Genomic DNA, 17,308 nt, shown 5'->3' on the forward strand with positions numbered 1-17,308 from the left:
CTCCCAAATGTTCTCCTCTCCCAGCCACCATGAATTTATGAAAGGCAGGTCGCCCTTGATTAAGCTGATCTCCTATGACAACGTGACCTGCCTAGTGGTTGAGGCGAAGGCTGTGGATGTTGTCTACCTGGACTTTATTAAAGCCTTTGACAATGTTTCTCAAAGCATCCTCGTGGAGAAACTGACTGCTTACATCTTGGATGGGAGTAAAAACTGGCTGGGTGGATGGCCCAGAGAGTGGTGGGGAATGGAATTAAATCTAGCTGGTGGCTGGTCACTAGTGTTATTTCCCAGGGCTCAGCTGAGTCCAGTCCTGCTTAAATACCTTTATCGGTGATCAGGACAAGGGGATCAAGTGTCTATCCCTTCAACCAGTTTGCAGACGACAGTAAATCGGGAACAAGTCCAAAGAAGGGCAATGAAGCTGGTGAAGGTCCAGAAAGTGACTCATAGGAGACTCTGGAGAAAAGAAGACTGGGGAGGACCTCATCACTCTCTAAAACTCCCTGAAAGGACTTTTTAGCCAGGTGAGGGCTGGCCTCTTCTTCCAGGTAGCAAGTGACAGGACAAGAGGAAATGGCCTCAAGCTATGCCAGACGAGGTTTAGATTGGATATTGGGAAAGATTTCTTCAATGAAAGGGTGGTCAAGCATGGGAATGGGCTGCCCAGGAAAGTCACCTCAGAGTCACCATTCCTGGAAGTATTTAAAGGACACGTAGATGTGGCACTTGGTATATGGTTTAGAGGGGGACTTGTCAGGTTAATGGTTGGACACAATGATCTTAGAGATATTTTCCAATCTAAATTCTGTGATACCAAAATTAAGAAATGGAATGCCTAATATATTCCTGATGTTGAGTAGAATATGATAAAGCTAAGTATTCAAGCAGAAATTTAGCAGTATGTCCTGGTTCCAGCCAGGACAAGGTTGATTTTTGCAGTAGCCCAGAGGGGGCATGGCCAGGACACAAGGTTATTCTGTACCACCTCCCATCTTTACTGGGGGCAGGGGGAAGGGAGTCTTTTCTGGGGAATAGAAGTTCCCTTATGTCTCCAATTCCAAGCCAGAGGGAGTGGTGTTGTCTACTGTGGGTTTCCACAGTGAGCAATAACATTTCTTTTCTTGTACTCTCTGTCATGAATATTGTTGCCCTTATTGTTCCTTTTCTTATCTCACTGCCATTTCCACTAAACTGTTCTTATCTCAACCCATGATCTTCACCTTTTGTGCCTCCCATTCTCCTCTCCAGCCCACTGCAGGGGAGAGGGAGATTGTGGGAGTGAGTGAGGCATCCTGGAGTTTCTGTAGGAGCACTAAATTGGGGAGTACCCCTCCTAACCCATGAAGCAGCTGAGGTGGAAATATTGCATGTAATTAACTAACTGAGGAGAGATCAAAAACAGCTGGAGCCTGCCCAGAGGATGTACAGCTGCCACCATACTGCCTGCAGCACTGCAAAGCTCCTAACACTAATCCAGGCAAAACGTTTGTCTGGGACTGATGACACACTGTTCTTGTCAGGGACACACAACCCAGCACTACAGACATGACAAAGGGTTCTGCCAAACCCCACTGAAAGGAGGAAAAATAAAAAATTAATTTACATTGCTCATGAAACAGAACTATTAAAATCTCTACAGCTACCTTTAGGATTATCTTAAATCTGGGGCAGCCACATTCTGCTCCTTCCTGGAAGCTGAACTACATACCCTCCAGGACTCCCTTCCAACCAACATTTCTATGGCTCTGCATTTAAAACCCATTTAATATCCAGGAAGAAGCTTGCATAAGCTGGGCTAATTGGCTACTAAAGAAGACAAGGTTAAAGGCAGAGATTCCAGTACTGGCCAAAACGTTTAACAATTAGCACATTTCAGGGTTTTGGCTCAGACCACTTTGCGCTCTCCTGGATAATGCAGGATGGAACAGGTGCCAGGACCATTCCCAGCAGGGAGGCTGGATGAGGGCACCTGGGTTTTGGCAGAGGTCTGACAGCTTAGCCATTGTGGACAAGAGTTGTATCCTGCCACTTGGCAGCAGAAGGCAGAGAATGTTGTCCCTATCCCGTGTCTTTCTTATTTTTTCAATTAAGTACAGGGGCAGTCTCAGGGATGTAGCCGCTGTGTGCTGATCCTGTACAAGCACAGCACTCCGGCAGGTTCTCTGTTATCTTTGCTCACACTCGGCCTCATACTAAGTAGTTACAATGTCTCCTATGTATTCTATAGTTCCCTTCAAGCGCCAACACCAGTTTCTTTCCTGGAAAAAAACAGCGACAGTGTGAAGAGAACTGAAACTTTTCAGCAGGGTATGAAGTCATAACAAGATAAAGGTGGGTATATGAGAATGAGAACTATCAAAAAAAAAAAATTTAAAAAAGAGAGAAAGTAATAAGAAAAAGCGAGTAGGACTCACCAGTTTACAAAATCTTTAAGACAAATTCAAAATCATAATTCTCAAACACTGAAGCCTGTCTATGTGAGATTGACGTGTTGAGGTGGCAAGAACACAGTGGTTTCTTCACAGTGAAACAGAAATTTAGTTCTAATTACTTGTTTTGCTTCGCTGACAAAGCATTTTACCTTGCCAGACAGCTCCTAAGCACAGCAGGAGGGACTTATGAGCAGGTTTAAACTTGCCTTTGTAAGTCAAAACTAGAAATTTCATGTACATTATACAACATTTTTATGATATTATTAAATTACAAGGATTATAACAGAAGTTTTATAGTAAGGGAGTTCATTCACTTCTTAAGAATCAAAAGCTCTAAAAAGCACACATGCGATTGGACCAAGTTTAATATCCTGTCTCCAGCAGCAGTCACTATTTAATGCTTCAATGGACAGCAATGGGATGCAAAATCCAGCCCGAACCACTACAGATACACAGCTCTGCTTCCTCATCCTTGCAACCAATTTCCCCTAAGCATGAGACTGAAATGTTGCTATATGACAGTGCCTAGCCTCTAAGAAATTCACTTGACTTGGTCTCCTGAGTTTCTTATTAGTTTTCTGTGTGAAGGAAAAAAACACAACAAAACACATCTGAAACTATAGCCACACCCCTTCAAAATCACTGTAGTTTCAGTCTACAATATTTTGGACAGTAAGTAGCAAAAAGGCATCAGCATGCTGTACTAGACAGAACTACACAGGTACCCCCCCACAAAGTGGAGACTGCTAAAAAGAAGTCACTGACATCCTGTTGCTGCATTCCAGTGGTATTTCCATTTCAGTGGTGATTACATTACATGGGAGGCAGAGTGCATCTGCTGATCCTGTAAAGAACTAGGAAATGCCTTTGTATCTGGGGGGTATGCAGGGAGGGAACGGCGACGGAAACACAAACGGAACTGCACATGAAGTTCCACGTCCCAAAGCAATGGCTGCAGTTGCTGGAATGTTGGCATGTTCCTGCCTACACTCTCAATCTCACAGCTGTGCAACCCTCAAGAGCCTGCCTCTGGGGAGCTCCCCAGAGCCACACAGCCTCTTGCTGACACTACTCCACTTTCAATGTGGGAACTAAAGCATTCATCAGCAAGAACAAGGAAGAGAAAATGAGCAAGAAACTGTGAAGGTCTGAAAACACTTGAGCACTTGTTTACTATTCAGATTCTTCCCAATTCTGAATTAATGATCCCCAGAACAAGATGCAGATTCCCATCAGAAGTTGTAGTTTGTGAGAATAATGTAGAGGGAGTGCTGGCTGCTAATACAGCCAACACGTGTCTGCTCTGGGAACTGGTGCTGTTATTTCCTAGGGCTAGAAAACAGCAACAGAGGGAGTGATGTGCCATCTCAACAGGTACGCTTTGGCACCTCACAGCCAAGTCTTCCCCCTGCAAGGGCACAGAGACATACAAAGGGCTGATTACTGCCTGGTGACTGAGCAACAGCTGCTTTCACTGGAGTAACTAGAAGCTGAAATTACTCCAACATCCTTGTCATTGGTCATCCCTCATAGCAAAACCCCTCTCCTAGAAGGCTCTGCCAATCTGTTACCAAATTGTCTTCTTCAAAGGCATGTGAGCTTTTCCAGGGACTCACTTTCAAGTTCCCCTAGCATAAAGGCACTTCTGCACATACCCAAAGTTACAGAGATTTGAGATGTCTGAATAAGTTCCTGTTGAGGTCTCCCTGGGAGCCTGAAACTTTGTGTTCTTCCAAGTAAGGTGTCCAAGAACTAAAAGAAAATCTCTTATGAGTGCAAAGCATCTTGGGAAGGAAAAGGGACAGAAAGGCTGACCCATGAGAAATTGTTTATATACCCAAAGGCTAGTAAATACAGTACAGCACTTGGCTGCTACCTGTGCCCACTCTCTCTGGACTATGAATCTGCACCAGTGTGGGTTTCTTAGGTATTCTGCTGTGGAAATTCACAAGAGACCCATTGAGCAGCAGATCTTTACAAGAAAGATGTTTTGAGAGGAAGAGTGACCTATGCTCTGCTCTTGAAAGTCTGAGTACCTCCCTTCAGGAGCAGGCACTGGATTGTGACTGTGCAGCACAGGGAGCTCCAAAGCACGAGCTATGGTTCCCTGCTGAAGGGTAACCACATGGACACTGGGGATCAAAACACTTCTCTCTCCAGCATCTAACCTCACACTGCCTTGCTTCTTACCTCATTAAAGGAATGTGACTTAGAGACTAATCCTGAAACCTTACTCAGAAGCAGAAGACCTCAATGGCCACAGCCAAACTTCAGCACAAGAGAAAAAAGATTTCTGCACAAAGAGCCATTGGAAGGACAGGGAATTTTACAGCCATCTCAACACTGCTAGAAAATACACACTCCTCCATACACTTTGCACCTCTGCATCAGTAACATCACTGTTTTTGCTGGCCCTGTAATTCTGCCTTGTCTTCAAATGCAATGGGATTCTGCTCTATTCTAAAACACTCCAGAAGGAAATGTTTGATACACAAAGCAGATGTAATAAATAATACAATCTCTGGGGGAATGACAGTTTGGCTTATTAATTTTCAAAATTATTTTTATGAACATAAATTCCCCCCTCCTCCCCTCTTCAATAAAAGGCAACTAAATTCCTTTAATTTATCTTCTGGACACCTTAAAATCAAATCTTCTCTCTAAACAGTCTTAATTACATCTTTAAAGTATCACATTTGCACATCCCAGATAACACAACATCAAAATTACAATTTCAGTATCTAGTCAGATATTGAAGTCAGGTGCATTCCCTGTGAGGAGATACACCTTGTACTACACAATGCTTGCTTTAATTGAGAACATTTTAACTCTTGGGATTAGAGTTACACAGTATTTAGTTGTAGCCTACATGCTTTCTTTCAAAAATATTTCCAGTCATTATGACTTCAAATGCAGAGGAAGTATAGTGAAAGTGTCAACAATAAGACTGCCAAGGGCATGGTCGAAATAAATGGCTACAACAATTTAAATGGCTAAACAAATATAGGCTAAAAGTCAAGTCAAGGGTAAAGATATAAATTCATACTGCCTCTGGCAGGAATCAATTATGCTGGCTATTCTGACCTCTAAATGGGCTCTTCTGGAGAGGGAACATGAAAAGCTTGCTCACACTCTCTCTCTCTTTTTACCTATTTTCTCTCATCTTCATTACAAGTTACATATGTATGTTCACATGTCTAAACTTGGCAAAAAATTTTTAAAATTAAAAAGAGATAAACTGTTTTATCTGCGTTAAAAAATTTTGCAACTGCAGTGGTTGAAAAGCATTCTCACTCCAAAGAACATTACTAAAAAGACTTGAAATTCTTAGTAGAGACATTTTGAGAAATGTCAAAGATGTACCTAAAAACATGAAAAATTGCCTAAATTAGTCGGTTCTTGAAAATGGTAATACAGACTGAGTAATACCACAATTAAAGAGGAAAAACTGAAAAAAGACAAAAACATGAGAAGGTCTTGAAGCAAATGGTTATGAAAAGATTCCTTTCCTACAGAACTGGGACTCAGACAAAAACACTGAGTTTCAAATTTCCTTCACTATTTAAAACAAATATAAATGAAATAGCAAAGCCATGCTCTGTCATGATCCCTGGAGGCCAGTTATAAATGAGAAGGTATACAAGGCAGACACAAAAAAATACAGGTGTCCTCAAAGTTACCATTCAGTGGTATTCACCTGTGCTATGTATGTGAACATACAGCTCAGCTCACTTTGAACGTGCAGCACAATCAGCAAAAGCAGATCAGCACTGCTAATATACACAGCTTCTGAGCAGAACTCATCTGTGGAGCAGAATACTGCCCTAACACAGAGCATTTGCAGCACACTTCTGAAATACATCTTTAGATTCAACAGGCATCTCAGAAGTATAAATACACGTGTTTGATATCAAAATAAATAGATGGTAGCAGGTCATACGATGGAAAAATTATGCTATTTAGTAATTATTCTTAACTGCAAATTTTGTTGCCCTTCTAACATAGGTGTTCTTTTGTCATACACCGGTAAAATTTAATTATATATATACATTAAAGGTACATGTTTACTATGCTTTAACAAATATTGGTAATAAGAATTCACCACAGAGGTGGCATGAAAAAGGGTCTTAGCTTATTATGCACCAAATCCTGTGATATTAAAAGACCTGCCTGTGCACAGCCAGCAGCCATTTGCGTTTCAGTACTGCTGCAGCGTTATACAATAGACATGCTCAGCACGTTCCCTAATGGACACTGTTTCAACTTTTCTCAGTTCAGCGTTCAAATTCCAGCTTGGCAGATGATTTTGTCCACCCTCATGCCTTTGCCTTGTCACATCCACTCAAAAATGGCACAGCTACAGGAACACCTTCTATTCCTATGTAAGCACTGATGGATCTGGGTGCTCCAGGAGTCTCCAGGTTCAGTGAGGGAACACATGAAAAACAGTGTGGAGCCCCAATACTTCAACAGTCAGATTATATTCTTTTGACTTCAGTAACAAGACATTTAAAATTCATGGTATGATCTTGGTTCTTTGCATCCAACGAATTATAAGCAACTGTCGTGGCTTTAAAGCAACCAATCAAAAGATTGTTGGCTGATGAGCTTTTTATTTTTTCCTTTACTTTTTTTTTTAAACACCAAAAGCGTAAAAATCTCCCATAACAGCTTGTTTTTATCTTTTTAATAAATGTTGACATTAGAAAGAACATAATTAACCCAATTCTCTAATAAAATCACAGTGCTGTGCACATTTTTAAGACACCAAATAAATATTTGGCACAGTTATTAGTAGTCATGTAAAGCTGCAGACTGGCTTCGCTGGTAGCCCAAAACTCTGTTGCTATTTTGTACTATAAAGCTGAAAGAAAATGGTAGAAGCCAAGAAAATACCAGAAAATGTATTATTTTTGTCAGCAGAACTATCAGATGAAGAATAAAACAGGACCCTAAAATCAAAAATAATTTTGGTCAGCAGGAGCCAACACGTAATTGCCACCAACAAAAAGAATGTAGCTCCATAGCATGACGGTAAAATCATGACTTCATACAAGGCTTGGCCTCAAGTAAAGCCAAAATTAGTAAAATATGTTTAAGTGCATCTTTCTCCCAAGAGAATAAAGTCAATAAAACTATTTTTACTGGAAAATATAAATTATTAATATCTACTGGAAGGCTGTGATGTTTTGAAATTACTATCTTCAAAAATAGCTTTATGGCTGTAATAATTCAAGCTTTCTATCTAGATCAAGGACAATGCACAACCAAAATATAATGCTACAGTCTGCATTTTTCATGCACACCCAAGACAGTCCTAAGAAGGCATTCAGGCCTACAAAAAAATTACACAGAAATAACAGATGTAAAATTGCTATTTGTTTCTAGGATTTGCTTTTTGACTTTGCATCATACATGGTGTATCTATTCAACTCTGAAAAACAATACATTTATTTTTTAAAAACATGGAGATTTTTAGAGATAATAATATTTCACAATTAAACACTGATGAGAGAAATTCAGCAAAAAACCCCACATAACATACACAGCAAATTACTGAATGCAGGAAACAGTGAATTCGTACAACACAGCTGTGAAGTTTTCTGCCACTGACATATATGTAAGAATCAACAATTCACCTTCTCTTCTAAGAAGAGAACAAGGTAAAAATAAGCTACTCAGCTATCAGCTAAAAATTAGGAGAATTTAATTTCAAGTTTACAAAAAAAAAGAAACAATGGAACTTGATTATTTATGGATTTGTCTCTTCTGGATGGATTACCCAAGGCACAGTATGAGGGCCGCTTCACTGATACTCTTCCCCAGGGTCATGGTGTTTAAACTTTCCTCTGTGTGGTTAGTTTGATAATCAGGGTCTTAGTCACAGTGCAAATTTTTCACTGCTGTGAACTAGCAATCTCTCACCATCCATTTGCACAATACTTGAAGAAGATTGACTGCTTCTGCTTCAAGCTCAGCTGATATCAGCTAACAGGTTAAAGAACTAATTAGGAAAATATGATAGACATATTGAACAATACGACAGGCACCGAGAAAGCATAACTGCATAAACCTAATTTCCTTAAGAAATGAGTCAAAAAGATCAGTGACACTAAGATTTCAAAGTTCTAGATTTAGTGACAATGGTATCATAGAATGAGTTTTTTTATGAAGGCAGACAAAATATGTGCATCAATAAACTTAAACGTTTTTCTGCAAATCAGCAGTCTTCTCTGTAATTTCAATAACTGAAAACCTCAAAAAGGATTTTAAAAGCATATATTCAATTACAGGCAAGATTTCCAATAGTAATTTCGTATTTGTAACCAGCAAAAATTACCCATAGGTCCTTACTCACCTGTACATGTGTACCTGTGTATAATCAACACAAAGGCACCCAAAGGAAGCACCTATTATGCTAAAACAGCATGACAGATCACAGTAAGACTGACCTAAAATTACATTCCCAGTTGCGTTAAAATTGAATATTGACTCTCTTCACATTTTTTCATACTAAAATAAATCAAGAGTTTATGCCTGTAGTGACTTGTATACTAGAAAAACATGTCTAAGAATTCTTTTCAGTTCAGTTTATAATTCAAAGCTGAAAACTTCACTAGAAAGCTGACAGAAGAGCTGCAGGTCTAATAGTAAGTACATACCCATCCAATTCCCAGGGCACCCTTGTCACTGAGACAGTGATGAATAGAAGCTGAGCAGTGAGCCCACTGCCATCTCATTGCCTGACTTGTAAGCACCTTATGACCATTCAGCACCACTTCAGCCAGGGATGTCTGCTGGGACAAAATTAATTAGCTGCCCTACACTCTCCTGAAAAGCAGTGCTATGAAGGTACGTGGCTTACTCTTCCAACCTGAGGTGGGTTTTTATATTCTTTGATATATTTTGCTTTATTAAATCTCCTTTTCCAAAGGAGCTAAAAAGGTTAATACTGTGCAATTTCCAGTTTTCCATTTTATTGCTGAAAGATGTTTGTTCAGAAGTAAGAGTGAGTGAGAAGGGCATAATAGTAAACAACTGAGCAACTTAATTGAAAGCTACTAAGTTAAACCTCTAGCTACTCTGAAACTGAATGCTTCAACAAAGACTCTCGTACAACAAGAGAGCAAAACAATGGCAACCCTGCAAGTCAATTCCCCCCTGTGTCGTGGGGTTTCCCTCCTCCCCAAAAATGAAATATTTAAAAGACAAAAACGTTTGCTTGGAAAAGCCTGATCAGCTGTCACAGTTCACGTTGGAAGTAAGCAATGCTACCATTTGTTATCCACACTATAAACAATTAACAAATACATTTTGTGGCTTACAACATTTTTTTTGTTCACCCTATCTAGTAATGGCACAAATGGCATTTACTAGAGATGGCTATCGCTTAGGAAGTGCAACTAAAAACATTTGTAATCCAGCTTCCTTTTTAACATATTCACTATACATTTAAAACAGACTTTGTTCAATAGTGACAGAGAAGAGATTTTAAATCACTGAGCAGTTCATCATCAAATTCACATCCCTATTCAAAAAATCCAAGCTCTTGCTGAAGCCAGCACCATGTTGGCCTGTTTCATCATCCCAGAAGGATCAGGCAGGTGCTCCTCAGGTGGGACACGCCACAGACACCACACAGCCCTGACCCCACTCACAGGCAGCCCGGGAGGCGTGTTTGAAATGGAAGCCTTCTCCCCGAGCTGGGATCCCTAGCAGGGCCTGGGGGATCTGTCACCCTGCCCCTCCAGAGCCGTGCTGGCTGTGCCACAGTGGCTGCAGAGCCAGTGCGGCAGCCCCGGCACCTGAAGGCGGCCGCAGCTCGGGCTCAGCACGCAGCCTTCATCCCCCCTAGCAGCACAGACGGGAAGGATCACTTAGTTATCGGCATGCACAGAAATTATTTGCCAGAACTGAATAAACAAATGTAATGAAGGGGCAGCATGCTAATGGGAGCTACAAATACCACAGAGGCTTATTTACTCTGCAGCCCTCAACGACATAATGGTATCATTGCTTGCATTTCCTCATCAAAATCCAACAACTACGTGAGATGGTGAAGCTACAATCGGTAAATGATGTTGTAGTTCCTGCCCGTATCCCTCAGAACGACTGATGAGGGTCAGGTTCTATACTACGCAGCCCACATTTCCTACTTCACATTAGACAATGGAATAAATATGCAAATCCCTACTGCTTATGAAAGAGGAGGATACAAACCAGCTCCAAAATCAATCAGGACTTCAAGTTATATATTCCATGAAATTATTTATGAAGTACTAAACAAAAGCCATGTTATCTTTTTATCCCAAAGCCTGAATGCAAATGGTCCAATGCATTTGGATGCTTGTTTTTAGGAAGTATTCTTGCTTATAATTTTGCATTTAAGCATTGAAAAACCTTAAAAAACTCAAGCAGCTCCTCTTCCTTTTATTGTTAATTTCACAGTATGAAAGTTGTCCAGTTGCATACATTTAGTGAATTTTCCATCAAATTGTTATGGCAATACAAGCTTTTACTCCTTTTCCCATTTTCCCTATTTTTTTGTGGAAAAATTGTATGAAGTGATGGAAAACTGAAGCAGAGGTGCAAAAAATGCAAACCTCTTTTGTAGGGTGGAGAATAAGACTAGAGCTGTAGGAGAGAATTATATGCAAATGTGAAGGAAGAAAAAGGCCAGAATTTTCCAGTTTGGTTTTTCTTTCTGGTATCAATTACTCACATCTCCCATTTATCACAAGTTTCATTAGAATATTGTATCCATTTCTGTGGGGAGATGGAGAAATTAAAGACATGCTATTTATCTCAAAGCTGTTTTAACCTAGTAAATATTTTCGGCTTCTGTACGTAGACAAATGGGTCGTATCTGTCTTTTATCTACACTCAACCCCTTTTCCAGGGTCAAAAAAGCCTGCAAAAGAACAATGAAGCAACAGTGATCAAAACTCACTGGTAGGACTTCAAATAGCATCAGCATTTTAAAGATGCAATGGTGTTTGGGGATATTTTATTGAGGAAAGGGCACATCCATAATCCACTTTTTCTCATCATCATATCTGGCTCAGAGCAAGGGCAAAAAGAGATACTGACAGACTGCATGTAAAATTATCTTTAAGACATCTTTACCAATGCTGCAATATATTATAGCTGCCTTGCTTCAGCCAGTCTTTCCACCTGCTTGTTCAAAGGGAAATCAACTCTAAACTTCAAGGTTCAGTTATTAGAAATACATTTTAAGAGCAAGTAAAAGTTTTAGATGAGACAATCATCTGTTGCTATCTCAGAGAAAATATTTAAGTTTTGAAATTGGTTTCCAAACATTTGCCACTGTGTACTCTGAACCATGACTTACATGTCTTCAGTTTATAATGAACTTAAACTTCATTTAGTCAACTACTGCATCTGTTCAAAGCAAGATGTTTTACAATAAATGCAAATTTCTGATAAACAAAGGAGACCAAAAAAACTACAATATACAGTAAACACTGCATCCTTAAACCAAAACATTGCACAGCAGATGTGGGCTCCTCAGATCCAGAAGTAAATTAAGACAGTATAATTAACACAAAATTTCAGTAACATGAGAGATCAAAATCATGTCTCTGTCTCCAAAATGCATACATAAAGATTTGTATGATTTCCATTAAAGATTTCCATTTATGATTCTTAAAGAGACTCCACCATTCAAGTTGCAGTATAAAATGTTTACATAAACCACACTTTCAATAGCGTTTAGATGGAGTTAAGAAAAGTATATCTTAAAATTACCATAACTTGGTAGCAACACAAAACACCTTTTTTCTTCAGGTTTTTTTTCTCTAAGCTTTCCTAAGAAACTTGATACTGGAAGTGTTTTAAAACACGAAGAGCCGGATCCACAGGAAAAACGTTTGGGTTTTTTGTTTCCTCCCTATATAAATAGACAAGACAGGTGTATTTCAAAGTTGTGATTCCTTTGTAACTGTGGGAATGCTGTTGTGTAGGGACTCTCCTATTGTTATTTTACTGCACACTGTTAATTTTATCTCTGTATGCACTTACTATCCGTACCTAACTGCCTCATAAATTTAAATTTAAAATCCACTGTACTCATTTCAGACGAATATAGTAATTATATGATAATTGCACGACTGTATACTGCCATATTTTCTCCATTTAAATTAGCATAGAGTGACACGTTCAGTGTTATCTCATCCAATCTTATGGTACATATTGCAGGTGTTACTGCGATATTACCAGGGTTTCCTGTTAAATAAATCAATAGCTGCAAGTATGGTGAAGAAGTACTTTTACATATCCTTTCTGATCTATTGTCTAAAACACGAACAGGCCTGCGTTCTAAGATGCCGAGCTCTATCAGGATTGTAACATAAAATTACCTTTTACAGGAGAACCGCTTAAAAGCAGAGACTGCAAAGCACCTTCGCTTAGGTATCAGCAATATTTGCAACTGGAAAATGATGCCCTTAAAGCCCAAGCACATTTCCGACGGCGAAAGCGCGCGGGCTGCGCGGCCCGAGCCGCAGCGGCCCCGCCCGGGCCCCGTGTCCGGGCCGCGCTCCCGCGGAGGGGCCGCAGCGGCCGCGGGGGCAGCGCCGGGGCCCGGCCCGGCCCGGCCCGCCGTACCTGCCCGCGCCCTCCGCGCCGCCGCCCCGCCCCGCATTTGCATGGCCCGGCCCCGCCCCGCCGCGGGGCATGCTGGGCAGGGCCCCCGCCCCTCGCCCCGGGCCCGCCGGAGCCGGGCGGCAGCGCCCGCGCCCCCCGCCCCGAAACGGGCGAGCGCCGCCCGTCCGCCACAGCGGTTTCCTGGGAGACCCGCTCCCCCCGGCCCGGCTCTGCAGCCGGAACCCGGCGTCTGCGGCCCTTCTCCCCCTCTTTAATTACAGACGGCAGGGAGCGCGGGCTCCGTGTGCGCGCAGCCCCGCACAAAGCGAACCTGGACGGGCGGACGGCTGGAGCATCATCGCTCCAGCCCCGGCGGCGCAGCGCCCGCAGCGCCGGGCCCCGCGCCTCCCGCACGGCCACAGCCACAGAATAAACGTGCTATTTATAAAGCACATTCCTCCCCTGAAATCATAAGTACGCATGAAAAGAGATACTGTCCTCTGCATTTCGAGTTTTGTTTGTTTATTTCCCCAATCGCTTTTCAAGGGTTCCATCTCCTTCCTGAAATGCTGTAATACTCCCCAAAAAATCAGCATATCTAATTTACGATCTTCAGCACTCAGAAAAGAAAGAAAGACACCAAACCCAATACTGTAAAGAGATTTAAGGATTAAAACTTTTACATGGTTAATTTCTACGTGATGTGAAACCACCGAGAATTTGCGCTTCTATCCTCTGTAAGGCAAACACAGGCCACAGGAATCTTTGGGAGCAGTTTTCAAAAAATAAAATAATAATGTATAATTAACTAAGAACAACCATAAGAAATAATTACTTCCTCGAAAAACAGTAACATATTTTGCATTAACAGTAGAATGAAATGCATGCAGAGGGTTATAATGTATCACTCCCATGTGTATACAATTGCATTAAAAATAACACAAAACACCACTTCCAAAAATTTCCAAGAAGAATGTGGAGGAAAAAACCCCATGTAAGTGCACTGTTAAGATATGCTCCAATGTTACATTATTTTTAACCAAACACGACACTACAGATCTCCTACTGAGAAAGAATTAGTCTCAAATACATAGCAGAGTAATAGATTGTTGTTACTAAATATTTCATGATATTGGTAAATGATCCATCTAGAATAAATTTAATTTTACTTGCTATCCCATTTTTCATGCACAATTGAAGTTTGAATTGCATGGGAATAATGGTAAAAACATTTTTACAATTAATTTGATCACAGAACTTACACAATTTATTTAGTTTGGTATCACACTGATGTGCATCCTTCCAATCCCACCTTACAAAATGAAAAAAACCCCAGCTTTATTAACAATAAAGAAATAGCAAAAACCCCATTTATATTTAAAACACTGAAGTGTGTGAAGAATCTATAAAACAACTGACCTGTTCAAATTGTTGTTTTTCCAATCCATGCACTGTTTTTATTAATTAGGACCCAAACCAGATTGATCGTCATTTTATAACGTTTGACATATTCACTGTCTTCCCACTTCCAGCAGAATCTTCTTAAATTTCCCAGCACTGTGTTTTATTGCTGGTACCATATGCTTTATTGTTCAGCCACAAGAGCTTCACTCTGCACAAAGACTCATTACCTACTGCTTGCTGAGCAGCTTCAGGCTCACTGAGGCTGCCTGTGTGATCACATGGGAGTTTTGTCTGAGAAAGCCAGGCATGCCACAGATTTCACCAGCTACGGATATTTTTATCAGCTGAGGTCTACTATGAGGAAGGAATAACAAATTCTAAGGCTTCTTTAGTTCATTAAGACAGCAGTTGTTATGGAAATCCCCTCAACTTTTTTTTTTTTTTTTAATTATTATTATCATTGCCACTGTAGCATTGGTACAAGAAAAAATTGAAGAGATTTGTTGAAAGTAATTTTTTCTTGTGGGGAGTGGCACGAGCCATGCATTGTCTGCATCGCTCTGCACACAGTACACACTGAAATTAATATTCTAAAGAGGTAATATTTTGCCAACACTTAATCTGCCAATGTTTATCTTTTATGTGGAGGACGAGCTTCCAAATGAAAAAGTGTACCTAAAAAATAGCCCCTTAATTTAAATTTGTCTCATCAGTCAAGGGCATTATCCTGTAATCTTTGGTCATAAAATGAGTTTTGCTGGCTTCAGTGAGGCTACTCAGGTGAGTAGGAATTGGCCATTTGAGCAGGGATTACTCTCAAATCCAAATGACAAATTATGTAATACAATGAAGTCTAATCTCTTCTTGGTAGTAATTGTGATGCTCTGGGGTTTGTTTTCGTGTGTGTGTGTGCATTTGGTTGGTTGGCTTGGGTTTTCTTATTTTAAACAAAATAATATAAATTTAAATAAAATATTATAATACTTAATTTAATATCTACCTGATTATTTCATATTAGAATAAGTGAATATCTAAATTCAAATTACAAAAGCCCTTACAGTAAAAGGTAAACATTAATTATTTTTTTCACTGATCCATTATCAGTATCAGGGTTCCATGCTAGAGTATTTGGAGATAGCTTGATTCCTACTGCAGAGTGAATTCCCTGAATATTCTAATTTAAAGCTAGCTTTCTACAAACAGCTACTGATAATAAATGAACATCTCTCCTCCACTCTGAAAACTCGTACCGAACACACAATTATCCATAATATTAACATTGCAAAGATGCAGCTATTCTACAAAACAGTCAATTATCTCTGGAATAATTCAGAGCATTTTGATAACATGAGATAGCAAAAGAAACTGTTTTCTCATTAACATTCCACAAATCAAATACCTCCTTATTCCATTTAAGATCTCTCTCATTAGAATAAATGACAGCTTGTAGCTCATGGTTGGCATTATTCTGGTCCTATCAAAGTCAGTGGAAGTTTTGCTGCTGATTTGCATGGAAGAAGGGACAAGCATGACTAACAGATTCATTCGCCTTACCGTGTCATCATGCAAATCAATGACAAAACTCGTTTCTTTATTGTTCTTGGCATCTTGCTCGGTTTGTATTATTAAGGTTTTGTAACAGTTGATATGCAGTGGCTGTGATTACACTGAATTACACAAGATGGTTAATAAAGGATTCAGAATTACCCACAACTAAATCCAGTAATGAGTATCTTCTACGCTCTCACATTCACTTCAGTTGTTAAAAAATGCCATTATCAAGAGTGAGTGTATTTTGAAGTGCCACCATTTTCATCTACCCAAAGACACGGACTGAGCAGATGTTTTTGTGGCTAAGAACCTTCCATGTCTCTTAGGCAGGAAACACTACTGTGTGTACATTAATGACAAGAAATGAAAGCAGACGACAAGGATTGCTAACGGACAGCTGGTTTAGTTACAGCTATGCATATTTTTTTCCCCTGGCAATACCACTGATGATGTCACAATGCTCATGGAGGAAGACATAAACAAAAGGCAGGCATTTTTGCTGCAGTAGCACTAGGGGAAAAAAGAAAACCCAAACGTTTGACAGATGGAAAGAACAAAAATTGGTCCGGAAAAGAGTACTATTGTCACATTTTTCTGTGTGTTGTTAAATACACTATGGAACAGTCCTCAAATACTGAAAGGTGGTTAGAAGAAAACATGTTCAAGGACATGATACAGTTAAACCAGTTAGCAGCAAAGAATTGTTTCTGCAGGAGACAATAGCAGCAAGCAGTCTCCATGCTGAGAGGCACCCTCAGTTAATCACTTCTTCAAGGTTGGTGGGGGGAGGGAGGGAAGCCTCAATCTTCCGTAGTGGAATTTTGAATTTCCTAAATATAACTTGACATTTTTAGGTAGCTAAATTTTATTCCATCCCATTCTCTCTTCTCACAGGATTATTAAATAGAAGGAAGTCTTTGTCAGAGCCACATTGCTGAATTTCTGCCCAAACATACTATTGAGAAAGGGCATTTTTGCCACCACAAAAGGGATTATAGATCACCCAAGAGATTCACAGGAGCCAAAACCTAGGCCTCCTGTGTCACTCCACAGAAGGAGGAAGTTCAAATGAGACAATACTTCCTGATACCCCTCCTGTAAGAGCCAAGATTTCCTCAAGAGAATACAAATTCGCCTCTCCTTGAAACAAGTGGGAGAATACGAATGCTTAGCAGTTTCTTCCACCCAGGGTCTCCCATGGGAGTCAAGGTAAGCAAAGGCTCTCTTTTCTAAAATAAAAGGTTCTTTGTGAATCCAAATGGAAACAGAATCAAGAACCTGCTGACCACCATCTGCAAATAAGGGTAAACCGT

The 17,308-nt window shown here is 40.2% G+C and overlaps 1 protein-coding gene across 10 annotated transcripts in view; it reads right to left on the reverse strand.

Moving 5' to 3' along the window:
* The window catches only part of CSRNP3 (cysteine and serine rich nuclear protein 3), a 99,861-nt gene that overhangs the window by 28,444 nt on the left and 54,109 nt on the right, over window positions 1-17,308 (reverse strand). The window contains exon 1 of one of the 10 annotated variants that reach the window (XM_023931089.2): window positions 14,460-14,702. The exons of 7 other annotated variants lie outside the window; for them this stretch is intronic. The gene's annotated coding sequence lies outside the window, so the exon portion shown is untranslated. Of the gene's footprint in view, window positions 1-3,200; window positions 3,333-12,814; window positions 13,010-14,459; window positions 14,703-17,308 lie in introns of those variants that run through there. 2 more of the 10 variants (XM_023931090.2, XM_023931091.2) reach the window with 2 other exon arrangements.

Source organism: Cyanistes caeruleus, chromosome 7 (genome assembly GCF_971803275.1).
Source record: "Cyanistes caeruleus chromosome 7, bCyaCae1.hap1.1, whole genome shotgun sequence".
Classification (NCBI taxonomy): domain Eukaryota; kingdom Metazoa; phylum Chordata; class Aves; order Passeriformes; family Paridae; genus Cyanistes; species Cyanistes caeruleus.